The sequence below is a fragment of the Polyodon spathula genome, chromosome 4 (genome assembly GCF_017654505.1).
Source record: "Polyodon spathula isolate WHYD16114869_AA chromosome 4, ASM1765450v1, whole genome shotgun sequence".
Taxonomy (NCBI): Eukaryota; Metazoa; Chordata; class Actinopteri; order Acipenseriformes; family Polyodontidae; genus Polyodon; species Polyodon spathula.
The window spans coordinates 53978292-53994280 of record NC_054537.1 but is presented as its reverse complement, the minus strand read 5'-3'; the positions used below and the strand labels follow the sequence as shown (position 1 = coordinate 53994280).

At 39.7% G+C, this 15989-nt stretch overlaps 1 protein-coding gene across 1 annotated transcript in view; it reads right to left on the bottom strand.

The window, feature by feature from the left end:
• Positions 1 to 15989, bottom strand: part of LOC121314638 (copine-4) — a 208193-nt gene that overhangs the window by 191053 nt on the left and 1151 nt on the right. The gene's annotated exons all lie outside the window — the stretch shown is intronic.

Here is a 15989-nt window from a genome sequence, read left to right as displayed (position 1 = left end):
GTTAAAAAGCCTATCTCTGACAATGTAGTCAAGGATATAGTCATTTTACTGTTGTGTTATTTCTGTTTAGATTGGCCCGAATGTATAAGAAGATCAAAATAAATTGCTCAGGGCTCCCGAGTGGAGCATCCGGTAAAGGCACTCCACATGGACGTCGCCGGTTCGAGTCCAGGTATTCGTGGACAGGAGTTCCCAGTGGGCGCTTTCTTAAGAAGTTCTTAAGAAATTTAGGAAGATCGTTTGAAAAATTGAAGAATTGAATTTAAGAACAATCTTAGGAAGATCTTAACTATTTTCTTGCACATTTTTCTTAAGATGACTTTCAAGAATATGGCCCCAGGTCTTTTTCAAGTATCTGGTAAAATTCTCTTTTTTCTCCCATTGAACGCAAATACGACTTTGTGAGGTTTGTTTTTCTTCTTGTATTTTCAGTTTCTTGCTCTTATAAAAATGTTTGTTTAAATTCTTCTGTTATTGGTGTGAACCTGCTTTTTTTTCTAATTGTGCATATCTGTGTTTTAAATGTAACCTGTTATTGTCCGCTTTACAGTGCTTGTTGTAATTATTGATAAATATGGTGGCTGTTGACATTAAGTGGCACAGGCACTGCACACTGAAGGTGATGACATAGCAGTAGTCTAATATGAAAGCAATATTAGTTGAACGTAACTAATATTAATAAATGTTTTTTCCAGTTGCCATGGTAATTATTATTATTATTATTATTATTATTATTATTATTATTATTATTATTATTATTATTTATTTCTTAGCAGACTCCCTTATTCAGGATGACTCACAACGGTTACAAAATATCACAGTACAAGGTGTTACATTACAGAATATCACAAAATGCCGAATATATATACAGCCAGCATTAATAAGCGGCTGTTCCAATTAAAGGAGAAGCATTTGAGATGACCTTAGTCATACATATTCATAATGTACAATATGCACAAGAGAGGTGAAGTATTTTGTTACAGTTTTTTTTTTTTTCTAAATGTAAAGAAAAATAATAAAGTACACACGTTTTTAATTGTTATTATGAAAAGCAGAAATATATTATTTCAAAAGAACTTCAATAACAAAATAACAACCATGTGTTTATAATTGTAGCATTATAGTGTAGATCACAACATAACACCATTTTCTTTTCCATATATATATATATAGATATATATATATATATATATATATAGATATATATAATATATAATATAATAGATATTATAATATATATATATTATATAATTATTGTTGCTATCTTCCAGTTCATTTAATTGTTCTTCATCCAAATCAGCATGTCTACTTGCTGCTTTGGGATTTTTTGCAGGTAATTGGTCACTCAGTTTCATAGTTACAGGTGTACATCTATAAGTGAGTGTAAGCAAGATGGGTACCGATACTTAGTTTAAATTGTGTGAGGCAGCGCAGTGATTTAGAATATGTGACAAGGCTCGAACTGTCCATATATATCAAATATACGGACAGCTGGAACCTTGCTCAACTAATCATATAGCTTGTTTCACATTCCATTATGAGCCCTGGATTATACACACACACACACATACACACACACACACAGTGGCTCTCAAAAGTATTCACCCACCTTGGACTTTTCCACATTTTATTGTGTTACAACATGGAATCAAAATGGATTTAATTAGGAGTTTTTACCACTGATCAACACAAAAAAAGTCCATAACGTCAAAGTGAAAAATAAAATTTACAAATTGTTCTAAATTAATTACAAATATAAAACAGAAAATAATTGATTGCATAAGTATTCACCCCCTTGAGTCAATATTTTGTAGAGGCACCTTTGGCAGCAATTACAGCCATGAGTCTATTTGGATAAGTCTCTACCAGCTTTGCACATCTGGACACTGCAATTTTTGTCCATTCTTCTTTGCAAAATTGCTCAAGCTCCATCAAGTTGGATGGGGACCTTTGGTGAACAGCAATTTTCAACTCTTTCCACATATTCTCAATTGGATTGAGGTCCGGGAGGATCAACAGGGCTCTCTGCTCAGACGAGGACGTGCTTTCCATCGCCACCTCGTGGGGTGAGTCCGCGTTCCCTCTGGATATGGAGGTCGAGGCGGAGCCTGAATTCCAGGCTAATATGGCCCCTAGTTCTGAGGCTGCCTCGGTTACTAGCGCGCCGTCACTGGCAGGGTGCATGTCCGTGCTTATGGGGCACGCGACGGCATACCTGCAGGTCCCCTGGACAGCACAAACAGAGCCACGCTGTTCCGTCTTTCGACCACATAACGTGGCTCCCCAAGCTCAACCTTTCCCAGTGTTCCCTGATTTTATGGAGGAGGTGCATTCTTCTTGGAACCACCCTGCTACAGCGCCGGCGCAGTTGAGACATGGTTCTCCTCTGGTCTCGGTGGAAGGGGCAGAGCCTGGCCGGGTTTCCCCCTGTGGAGTCCACCATTGCGGCCTTGGTTAAGGCTCCACTGGTGGGAGGTATGCCCAAGGACCACGTGTGCCCTAACCTGCAGTGCAGGATAACGGAGACACACGCCCGTAGAGTCTATGTGGCAAGAGCCCAAAGTACTGCTTAGCGAACACGTCCAAAATACACACTGCATACCTGGACGGAGTTTTGCGTGATGCCCCGTTACCAGAGCCAGTGGCCATAGAATTGTCGACTTCTGTCGCACACGTTGCTCCAGATCTCCGGCCTGCAGGGTCAGACTCTGTGCCAGAGCTTGTTGGGCCTAGTGGTCGCACACAGACAGCTGTGGCTCTCGCAGGCACGGGTGCCTGATGCTGATAAGGCCGCGCTTTTGGACGCGCCCATATCTCTAGGCCACACCTTCGGTTCAGCAGTGGAGGAGATTGTTCAGCAAAGCCTTCAGGAACGTGAGGTGTCGAGGCAGGTAGCTGCGTTACTCCCTCCCCTGCTCTGGCGTGGGTCAGGTCGAGCCACCGGCAAACGGCGCAGCTGCCCACAGCCCCGCCAGGTGACCTTAGGCACTGCCTACAGGCCTCATCTCAGACAAGAGGCAGGACCATCCCTCAGCGTGGTGGACGTGGACGTAGCCAGCCCATGGAACAACAACCGCAATGGTGGTTCCAGGGTTTCCACCCTAGACACCCGTTTACGCTAGCCTAACCCCAGCCTCAGCCATCCAACATGTCCCCTGAAAGCTGGAGACCTCAGACCCGATTCATGGTACAACAGCTGCACTACTGGCGCACTTGCACCTCCGACATGTGGGTGCTCACAACCATACAATACGGTTACGTGCTTCAGTTTCGTTTGGGAATCCCTCCTTCTCGTGGCGTCACGACTACGTTCGTAACAGACCCGCTTCAGGCCTCGGTGCTCCAGACCGAAGTGGCAGCCTTGTTGGACAAGCTCGCCATTTGTCTCATAGATCCTACCTCTCTCGGAGAGGGTTTCTATTCGAGATACTTCAAAGTGCGTAGACGCAATCCTCGCCCCCTTGCATCTGCAAGGAGTCCAAGTGATGAATTACCTCGATGACTGGTTAATCTGTTTCCAGTCGTGGGAGAGAGCGGTGGCCCACACGGCGCTAGTGACGGAGCATCTAGTGAGGCTGGGACTCACCATCAACAATGCCATGAGTCGGCTGACGCCAGCGCAGTGCTTTATGTATGTGGGGCTCCAGCTGGACTCCACCACGATGCGCTCATACTTGTCGGACGACAGGGTAGCAGCTATACAACACCACCTCTCCCTGTTTCAGCATGGATCAAAGGAGTCCCTTGTTTTGTGCCAAAAACTTCTGGGTCTTCTGGGCAGCAGTATCAGCCATTGAGCTGGGTTTATTACGCATGCTGTATCACCTTTACTAGCATTTAGATGAGGAGGTAACTTAAGGGAGAGGTGATTTACCTCCAGCTCCTATTCCAGCTCAATCTCTTTTAGCTCCCATACGTGATGTCATACATATGTTAATTAACTTGTTATTTCTCTTTTCTATTGCAGGTTATATTGAGTCCAGTGTTTATACATTTTTGTAGATTTTCTAGTGTGGAATTATATTCTGAGGACATTGTAGCAAACTGTCGATTTATTGTCACATGATTGTACTTTATTAACGTGAAAAGGATAACGCAACCGTGCATACAGCATTACTGTTGGAAGCCAAACCTCATGATCCGGCTCCAGTGAAAACAAACTCCATTCCTTTTTTTTTTTTTAAATCATGTTGCATTGGTGCTACTTATCTCATGAGGTACGACATAGGCCCGGTTTTTGGGATGGAACCGCATAACAGTTTCGTGTTTTGACTGGTCCTTGTCTATCACAGGACTTGGTCGTCACACAAGTGGGAAAGCTTGCAGACATATTTTACATTGCAACCAGAGAAAGAGAGCAAAAGATCTGCTTTCCACAAACTTTCAATTAAAATATAATGTGGTATTTTGCTGTACTAGCATAACAAACTATGAGTTATTACTTTATATGAATTATCATGTTATGCACAGATGTAAGAATTGCCTTTCCGTGGTGGTGTACTTTTTCTTTCAAATAGCATATATCTATAATTGTGCGATATATTTTAATAGCATTGTGGAACGGCTGTGGGTAACTCACTGACCAGGAGACAGACAGGTGTAATTGACACCACACAGGTGCCCAGTTTTATTTCAGGGGCGCGTTGGGTTTCTGTAGCCTGCAGAGGGCGCTGTTGGTCCGTGGTCTGCTTACCAACTATGGTAAACAGAACCACGGGAATACCAAGCAAGGGTAAACAGTTCAGGCGCACTCGCAGGAGCTTCAAAACAATACTACAAAAATCGAAGGCACAAAGAAACAGGAAAAATAAAACAGTAACAAAACTACAAAGAAAAGGTGCTGCACTCTGCAGCAATATCCCAGTCGCCGCTGCCCGTGCGACCCGGATCACCGTCCTACGCTGCCGGCTACCTAGCCTGCTCAGCTATCCTTATTCAGGGATCTGCCCAAGGGTTCCCCTCCCTCACTGTCTTGCTCTGAACCTCCGTTCTGTTCCGTTCTGCGCACTCTATGCGTTTAAAAGGGCAGATCTGAGGAAACAACAGAGCGTTAATTTATAGGGCTAACAATCTCCCAAGACGTGCCTCTCAGCCATTCAGAGAGGGGGAAAGTCCAAACACCCACTTTCCCACCTCCCCGTGTCACTGCCATGACTCACAGGTGGTTGTTGGATGACTGCTGCCCTCTTCCTGCAGCCCGTGAACATGCCAGCAGAGTCAGCACAGAACTCTCCCTGTTACAAGCATATATATATATAGACTACACTGCACTGAAATAGATACATAAAATTAATTAAAGCAGTCGTTTTCCTTTATTAAAGGCTAATATATAACACATTTTTGAGACGGAACATGGTATTCCAAAAAAAGGACATCTACAAACTTGAGTAGATGAAGGCTGTTTAATTTTACAATAATGAAATAATCACAAAATAAAATCATGAAGTGAGAAAAGGGGACTGGGAGTCGAAAGTGAAAATAAATGATTGTAGTAGTTTTTCTTTTACCCTACCCTTCCCAGTCTTTTTCCTGCAACCCCTTATATGCCCTAGCTCCCCCCCCCTTTTCCATCAAACCTGTACTCCAATTCCCCTCCACACACATCCACATGCAACCCCTGCACGCACACACCATGTTGCAACCCCTGCATGCATACAACCACCATGCAACCCCTGCACGCACACACCACCATGCAACCCCTGCACGCATATACCTTCATGCAACCCCTGCACGGACACACCACCACGCAAGCACTGCACACACAAACCACCACGCAACCACTGCATGCACACGAAGGAACATGGTATTCCAAAAAAGGACATCTCATTTCCTTATGTAATGTCCACCAATATATAGTCATGCGTAGGGGTTTATCAGACCTTCTGGGTTTAAGAGACTAGTGCCTTTCGACAACTTCAAATAAATCGTACTGTATTGTATTAGTCAACATTTTCCTTATCTATTCCTGATAGTTTATACTGTAGGCCAGGGGTTTATTTAATAAATGCATTTTTGTCACAACAGTTCAGGTGACAAACTGCTGGTTTAGGACAGAATAACAAACAGTAGGCTTAATTCTTAGAAGTTTTAATTACAAGTATTTGGATGCACAGAATTAAAAAGACAAGTATTTGGTAATCTCTCTGGAAACAGTCATATTCGCTTTCTGTTCCTCAAAGTTAGTATAAACAATACAAAATAGTGTGCACTGTAATTTTTTTTTTAAATTTAACATTTAATTTCCATCTCTGCATAACTGTGTGCCATTTCAAATGTTTACCTCAAGATAAAACTGTAACTACTAACGATAAACATTTTATTAAAGCCAACATAAAAAAAATATCCAAATGGATTCAGTATAACTTTCATGCGCTTTGCACTCTGTAGACTCTGTGTTTTCTTCCTTTGTTTTGCAAGTACATAATGTTTCCATTTCATCAAACACCGAAAACAAATTCAACCCACCGCTATTGCTGTTACTAAAATGCAGCTGCGCCTAATAAATAAAACAAAAACCAAAGTATAAGTATTATGATTCCTAATTATATTTACTGTTGTTTATACTGTACTTCTAAAGAATGCAGAAAGATTGTACTTCCAGATTAGGAGGCTTGGTGGTCCAGTGGTTAGGGTTAGGAGCACACCTATTTTTTTGTAACTTTGACGGCTTTCTGTAGAAGTGACAGCCTTTTGATGGCCTTTTTGTGAAAGTGACAGCCTTTTCATACCCATCATACACTGTAATACCCAGCAGAGTTATACACCGATATTCTGATAGAACAGGAATTTAAATGAAGTTTGTACGTAGTTGTGTTCCTCAAATAAACAATAAAAAGTGATATTTATAGGTTATACAGTTATACAGCGATACAGTGGTTTCGGCCATCTAAGGACAGGTGCTGCATGGGAACCAAATAAGCTAGACACTGGAGCTTCTGGATTCATTATCTGCATGTCCCACAGGTAATCCTAGCACTTTCACAGCCTGCTTGAGAGGCTGGCACAGATGGTTGATTGTGCACAGTACACTTAAAGCCGTGTTAGTTTCTTTTTTGGTCTTTGCAGGAATCATTCCAGAAACACTGGGATCAATTACAGACTGCCAGTCTTATACCAGATCATTTTTAATGGATTTCATAGGTGGTTCTGTTGCTGAAAAACACTTAAAAGACTTATTTTTGAAATTGCAGGTGATATGGTGGTTTAAATCATCTAAGGGCAGGTACAGCATCGGAACTTAACGACCCAGGAACTTGTGCTTCTGGATTCATTATCTGCATGTCCTGCAGGTACTCTGTAGCATTTCAGCCTCCTAGCACATTCACTGCTTGTTTGACACCTTGTTGTACATGCTTGTTTGTGCATATAATGCAAAATGCTGTTTACAATTTTTGTATTTTTTATTTTTATAAATCAGTCTTTACAGGAATCATTCCAAAAGCACCGAGACCAGTTAGAGACTACCTGTATGATACCATATCAACTTAAATAGAGTTCTTAATTTCTGTTGCTAAAAAACATTTAAAAGTATATCACAAGAGTGCATTTCCGTTCGTCTAAGACAAGCTGCTCCTTGCGAACCAAAAGAACCAGACACGTGTGCTTCTGGATTCACTATATGCATGTACTATTGGTGCTCTGTAGCAACTTTCAGCCTCCTAGCCCACGCGTTTTTTACTTAAGTAATTTAGGGTACAGTTGGAAAAAAAAACAGGGGGGACACTGGCCCTCCATGACCATGATTGGAGACCACTGCTAGCAGTTTCATTTCTCCATATCACCAGATTTATATTGTGCTCTTTTTAATTCAAACACTTAATGAATCTCCCTATTGTTTCTTGCTAATTCTGCATTTGTTACGTGCTTCTCCAGGCAGAATATATGTATTTCATGAAACAAGCAGTGTGTAGTGTAGTGATTACCTCTTCCTTACAGTGAGTGAGGATCAGTTTTGTTCAAGGAATGTATAGCTACAAACATGTTTCAGCTTGTTTCATCAGTCAGATATCTGTGATGTAAATAAGAAATTGAGTTGGTTTACAATGTTAATTACAGCTTTAAAGGCAGGTAGAGAGTAGCAAGCCCAATTATAAACAACCTGCCTTGCATTTTGTGTTTACCTACAGCTGAGTTTGAGATAAGAACGTTGTAAATAAAAATAAAATAAATACAAAATCAACAAGAAACTTGCTGTGCCCTCTACCAGCATCCCAAAGTGGGATACGTAATGGAATATCCATTTTTTCACACAAACAGAAGGTTCTGAAACTCCAGGAGCAAAACAGAGAGCTGATTATGCTGCCAGCACACCACACTATAAGACCCTCGGTGGTTTAGAACCCCCTTACCACCCTTTTGAGGGTGATTGACCTACGGTCTTCAAACACTTTTAACTTCCAAAATCACCGTAACCCTAGTTTTAAAAAGCTCTTTATTTAAATGAAAGATAATACTTTGGCTTTTTAAAGCACCTTTCATCCCATAGGATACCAAAGCTCTTTACACGCAGCAGTTAATTACTTTGCCAGCACACTGACACAACAGTTAAAGTGGGAGAAGTGAGGAATTGCTTAAACTACATGAGGAAATTTAGGCAGGCTAGATTGCAAGTGCCTGAGTTGGAATGTAGCAATTATATTTGCATAGTCTTAAACATTATCTATAGCATACATAGCATTTTTTTTTTTTTTGCAAGTGATAGGTGAATAAAATATATTGAACTGCACCATTCTATTCATTTTGAGGTCTGATAAACCTCTAGGCGTGATTATATTGTAGTGATCCTGGGGCGAGGTGAAAGAATCAGGATAGTGTAGAGGGCATGTGTGTGTGCAGGGGTTGTATGGTGTTGTGTGCGTGCAAGGGTTGCATCGTGGTGTGCTTGCAGGAGTTGTATGGTGGTGGTGTGTGTGCAAGGGCTGCATGGTGGTGGTGTGTGTGCAAGGGTTGCATGGTGGTAGTGTACATGTGCAGGGGTTGCATGGTGGTAGTGTACATGTGCAGGGGTTGCATGGTGGTAGTGTACATGTGCAGGGGTTGCATGGTGGTGGTGTGTGTGCAGGGGTTGTATGGTGGTAGTGTACATGTGCAGGGGTTGCATGGTGGTGTATGTGTAATAAATATAGCGTTGATTACATGGTGCTTCATGCATGGTTCAAGGAAAGTTTTTGCTTCACTATATATGCATTATAGAGAGGGAATTATTTTGTATTTTAGTCAGGTGTGTGTTGTTATGTGTCCTGCGGCACCCTCCACCTCCTCCCCCCGTTTATAATGCTCTTCAGTTATAACACTCATATTGTGTGTCCCCTGAGACCCGTGTTATAACGAGGGAGCACTGTACTACTTACAGGGGCTACTTCTAGTGGGACACCCTCATAGCCGTCGTAACTAGCTGGACACAGAGGTCCTGTCCTCTTATTTTTTTACTTCAGAAATAATGAAGTTCATCTTAAAAATTCCTGGAAAGTACACTGATAAAAACCCTTCATTTCCTCTGCCGGTTTGCCGTATAACACACATTTTAGGTTGAATAGTAAATATTAAGACGTCATAACTGCGTCACAAAAAATCTATGATTTCATTAGGTGATTGGATCAGCTGAGCACGGCAGCATCCAATGAGAACGTACACGTTCAACATTCAAATTAAGAAATCGTCCGAAAAAGCTGTTCAGATCTGACTGTAAATACAGTATTCTCAGCAAGAATGACCTGCTTTTTCTTAATACAGTTGAGGACCGGTTCTTCGTGAAAAGTAGGTATTTGAATAAGGGCTATGTTTCATAGTAATGGCTTTAGGTAACTGTATTTTTTCAGATGCCTGTTGTGCCATGCCACCGAGGCTACATTGATTTCAATGTTGCTGATTTTGACCTTGGTAGAATTTAAACTGTTTACGGCCCTGGGCACCCTGTATAAACAAAGTGGACAGCTACCGACCTTTTAATTTTATTTCAATTACCAAATTTATTTTACAAGACATTGTTTACAGTTAAAGAACATAACTGTTACTCAGTGAATGCTTTGTTTTATTTAGATATTTTCAAATTATAAAAAGGAAACTGATAAGAAAATAGAGTTTCATTCGAAATGTAGTAATAAACTGACTCAGTTGTGATTGAGCAGTTGTTTCAAACAATTTAACAGCAAAAGCTGGAGTTTTTCTGTGTAAATAAATATAAAACCATAAAGAGGAGCCAACAAAATCAATCCTGAAATAAGAAAACAGGGTTTTTGTGATGCACTGTTTTTTGAATGATGTGAATAATAACATTAATGACAATAGCAATATCAGTAATAAAATTAATTTCAAGGAGATGGGTGCAGTAATTATATCAATTAAATATGTGATTGAAACCAAGATTAACTGAGATTAAACATTTTAATCACAAAATTAATCTTGACACTTTTTTAAAAATCGCTTGACAGCTCTTAATAATAATGATAATAATAACAACAAGAAATACCTGAATCAGAATCCTGCAGTGACAGTGCAAGGCTCTCGCCAGTAAAAAGTGGTTATAATACATATAGTTTTTCATGTTGCTATTGATGAACCAGTATATCGGTAGTTCATATGAGTTCAACAAATTGCTCAGTGCTGTCCATTGGGACTTCATTATGTAGCAAGCTGATGTTAAGACCTGTATTTATCTTTTTGAACAAATTCGTAGAAGTTTTTTTTTTTCCTCTTTCATGTTTTCGTACTTTTACAAAAACATTTTCATCAACATTTACTTTTGCTCAATGAATTTGCCCAAGCCTAGCAATAATACAGCAAAGCTAATTTAATACATATTTTGGTCCAAACATGACACTTTGTTTTTACCCATGTGTAACAGGGCTCTTACTACCCATGATGCAAAGAGTACTTGCAAATGAATGACTGAGTGAACTCTCTGGATGACATGCATGTGTGTTCACAGCTGGATTGACATGAGATGGAGACAGAAGGTTGAGATTGACATGCCGCGCAGGCGCACAGGTTTGTTTACAGACACAAAGAAACTACCAGCAATGGTAGGTCATGTGGGACATATGGTCCAGTGTACAAAAATCAAAACAAACATTGTATAAAAACTATCAAAATAAGATTGCCATGAAAAACGGCGCTCGCTACTCCGCTAACAAAATGGAGGTCCTGATTCCGCACCTGTCTGCTATACTTGGTGGGATCTACTATCCCGAAACTAACTCCTTGTTGCTCTGGTAGTTCACCCAACTCCAACCTTGGATATATGCTTGTGACAGGGTATCTGTCACGTGCGTGGGTATACCTATGAGTGAGTGGAGAGACACGCAGGATTGATGCTTGTTGATGGCGCAGGATTTATTAAGAACACAAGAAAGTTCACAAACGAGAGGAGGCCATTCGGCCCATCTTGCTTGTTTGGTTGTTAGTAGCTTATTGATCCCAGAATCTTATCAAGCAGCTTCTTGAAGGATCCCAGGGTGTCAGCTTCAACAACATTACTGGGGAGTTGATTCCAGACCCTCACGATTCTCTGTGTAAAAAAGTGCCTCCTATTTTCTGTTCTGAATGCCCCTTTGTCTAATCTCCATTTGTGACCTCTGGTCCTTGTTTCTTTTTTCAGGTCGAAAAAGTCCCTTGGGCCGACATTGTTAATACCTTTTAGAATTCTGAATGCTTGAATTAGGTCGCCGCGTAGTCTTCTTTGTTCAAGACTGAACAGATTCAATTCTTTTAGCCTGTCTGCATATGACATGCCTTTTAAACCCAGAATAATTCTGGTCACTCTTCTTTGCACTCTTTCTAGAGCAGAAATATCTTTTTTATAGCGAGGTGACCAGAACTGAACACAATATTCAAGATGAGGTCTTACTAATGCATTGTACAGTTTTAACATTACTTCCCTTGATTTAAATTCAACACTTTTCACAATGTAGCCGAGCATCTTGTTGGCCTTTTTTATAGCTTCCCCACATTGTCTAGATGAAGACATTTCTGAGTCAACAAAAGCTCCTAGGTCTTTTTCATAAATACCTTCTCCTATTTCAGTATCTCCCATATGATATTTATAATGCACATTTTTATTTCCTGTGTGCAGTACCTTACACTTTTCTCTATTAAATGTCATTTGCCATGTGTCTGCCCAGTTCTGAATCTTGTCTAGATCATTTTGAATGACCTTTGCTGCTGCAACAATGTTTCCCACTACTACTATTTTTGTGTCGTCTGCAAATTTAACAAGTTTGCTTACTATACCAGAATCTAAATCATTAATGTAGATTAGGAATAGCAGAGGACCTAATACTGATCCCTGTGGTACTCCACTGGTTACCACACTCCATTCTGAGGTTTCTCCTCTAATCAGTACTTTCTGTTTTCTACATGTTAACCACTCCCTAATCCATGTACATGTGTTTGCTTGAATCCCTACTGCATTCAGTTTGAGAATTAATCTTTTGTGCGGGACTTTGTCAAAAGCTTTCTGGAAATCTAAATAAACCATGTCATATGCTTTGCAATTATCCATTACTGAAGTTGCATCCTCAAAAAAATCAAGCAAGTTAGTTAGACACGATCTTCCTTTCCTAAAACCATGTTGACTGTCTCCCAGCACCCTGTTACCATATAGGTACTTTTCCATTTTGGATCTTATTATAGTTTCCATAAGTTTACATATAATAGAAGTCAGGCTTACTGGTCTGTAGTTACCTGGTTCACTTTTGTTTCCCTTTTTGTGGATCGGTATTACATTTGCATTTTTCCAGTCTGTCGGTACCACCCCTGTGTCAAGAGACTGCTGCATGATCTTGGTTAGCGGTTTGTAAATAACTTCTTTCATTTCTTTGAGTACTATTGGGAGGATCTCATCCGGCCCAGGGGATCTGTTTATTTTAAGAGCTCCTAGTCCATTTAACACTTCTGCCTCGGTTATGCTAAAGTTATTTAAAACTGGATAGGAACTGGATGACATGTGGGGCATGTTGTCCGTATCCTCCTTTGTAAAAACTTGTGAAAAGTAATCATTTAATATATTTGCTATTTTATTTTCTTCATCTACGATTTTGCCATTTGTATCTCTTAGACATTTAACCTCCTCTTTGAATGTTCTCTTGCTGTTGTAATATTGGAAAAATATTTTGGAATTGGTTTTAGCCCCTTTAGCAATGTTCATTTCTATTTCTCTCTTGACCTTTCTAACTTCCTTTTTGACTTGCGTTTGCAGTTCCATGTACTCTTTCTGTGTACTTTCTTTTTGGTCCCTTTTTAACGCTCTGTAAAGTGCCTTTTTTCGCTGAATATTTTTTTTTTAATTGATCTATTAAACTATTTTGGCAATTTAGTTTTACATTTAGATTTGTCTACTTTAGGGATGTAATTGTTTTGCGCCTCTAGTACTACATTTTTGAAGAACAGCCATCCTTTTTCTGTGGATGTTTTCTCTATTTAACTCCAATCTACTTCTGTTAGTCTCTGTTTCATACCTTCATAGTTTGCTTTTCTAAAATTGTAAACCTTAGCTTTAGTATAACAGAACGAAACAAACAAACCGGTCATGTGATGGTAACGTACAGAGGACACATACAGCAAGCTGTACAAAGGAAAAATAAAACAAATAAAAACGACAAATAAAAGGTGCCGTAAAAACGGCTAGCGCTACTCTCCTAAACAGGAGGTCCCGCTGGAATACTCTTCTCTCGATACTATAGGTTTTTGTTGCCTGAAACTACGCTCCATTCCTACCCCGCCCTGGTATACCCACGACCGACGGCAGTTGTAGTTTCTTCTTGCGTGAATGCTGGAACCCTGACCCTGGTTAAACCGTGCAGTAGTCAACAGTCTCCAGTTCTCTCCAGCGGGATTCCAGACCTCCATAGCGCCGAGTCTCATGGCCTTGCAGCAGCCTCGACCAATCTCGGCCGGATGTTTTTAAGGAAGCGGACACTCAGTTGGGACATGCCCACCTACTGGTCAGGGATGAGCAGAACTTAATGCCTTTCCCTTCAACCAAACACAGCAGGCAGCAAGTCCCAACTGAGCGCCCGCTAGCAAGCAATTACTTAAATAATTAAACAATTACAAAAACACACAAACAAACACATATTCACGGCAGGGGTCCCCTGCCCTGCTACAATGCTCAATCTCCGTTAGAACAGGTCACTTCGTTTCCTGAACCCAGTTGTTTCAGCAGCACAGGCGGGCCGATGTTTCAGCAGGAGCAGCACTTTGTATAATCAGGTAGTGGTGGGAGTCAAGGCAGGCCCAGGAGTGCCATGTTTTGCAAAGAGCCGACCTGCATTCACAAACAATATTACTAAAATGTGCTTACTGTCATCATTAATACATGTCTAAAACAATGTAATGTATGTTTTAAAGTTAACATTTCCTTATATAGAATGAAAATTGTATTCTAGACACAACTATTTTAGCCATAGTTTTGCTCAGGTATTTTTTCTACTCTTTGGCTCATCACGTTTTTTTTTTTTTTTTTTTTTCTATTTAAAAATGGCAGAAAGGAAAAAGTTGAAATGCCAAATGTGCAAGAAAATTCTTGTAAATAATCAAACAATGTTTTTGATGGTGAAACTATGGTGAAAATTTACCACAAGGAAAACATGTGACAGGATCAACAGGTGAAGGTATGTTTAATTTTGTTTACAATTGCTTCCCTTATTACCGCTATTACGTAGTATTAATAATGATACCTTTATTATTATTATTATTATTATTATTATTATTATTATTATTATTATTATTATTATTATATGCAGTACCAGTGTCCTGACCTAACATACTATTTGGGTATGAAATGTCTGCCTTTAAATCAAAATCAAACGTCATCTCTAAATCTCAATCAAATTTCGTTAAGAGCATTTTTCTGCATTTATTACGACATAATGATTTCATTCACGGTCAGAAATATATATATTTCATGTGCACATGGAAGAATCTGAAATCGCATCAGTTACTCAAGGAGCCGCTAATTCTTTTCTTCTGTGTCATACATGTGTAGGGAGTTAATAATTGACTATAGTAACGCTTCAGTCTGGGAGCAAAGCAAGTGAAAATGGCGATGTTCCCTCACTATAACCTGCCATAAGGCTACTTTTGTTTTGTTTTGTTTTATTTATTTATTTTTCAATTATGTTTTTACACCACAGAGGTGACAAAGTGACAGCTTTTTTGGTTGTTTGGTTTTATTTATGTTGTTTTTTTTTTCTTTATTTAGTCTAATTTTGTTTTATTTTTACTTTAAATTAAAAAGCAGACCAAATTGTAAACAGTTTTGTAATGCAATAAATATGCTTGTTTACACAGCAGCATGTGTGAATTTCTTTATCTTTTATTGTATTCCAATCTGAATCAACAGGAATGGCTTTGGGAATCGATTCTTGGAATCTATCCCATCGATTCTCAAATTAAGAACCAATTCTGGAATCGACTCCAAAAGCTTTGGACTCAAACACCCTTATAATCAGGACTCTTTTATTCCTGGTGCTCTGCTGCACCACGCCCACCTGCTAATTATTAGCTTGCAGCTGGTAAAAACATGGATGCTGCTCATTCCAGCAACTAAACACAGCATGCAGGCTGCTACACACACACCGTCAGGTTCTCCATTAAAACCAATCCTCTTCATATTTCTACAATCAGTACACTTATTTACAATAAACAATCACAGAAGCCCTCTCCTTATGTGCACGGCCCCAGCCCTGCTACACCATGATACTTAAGGCTAGTGTACAATGATTTGCATCTTATTGCTAAGGGACAGAAAAGTCTAGGCTAAAGCAATCAGCTATCCAATGACCAATCATGAAGATAACAACAGTAAGTGTAAAGAAGGGTTTTGTTATGTATGTGTTTATTGCAAAGGGTATTTTTTTTTATTTGTAGTAGCTTTAGTATTTTTTAAAACCTTGCTTATAAAACAACTCAACAATAAAGAACTTTTTATGACTGAAAAGGCAATAAAAACACTGAATAAATGGTGTCATGTAAAAAAAAAAAAAAAATAC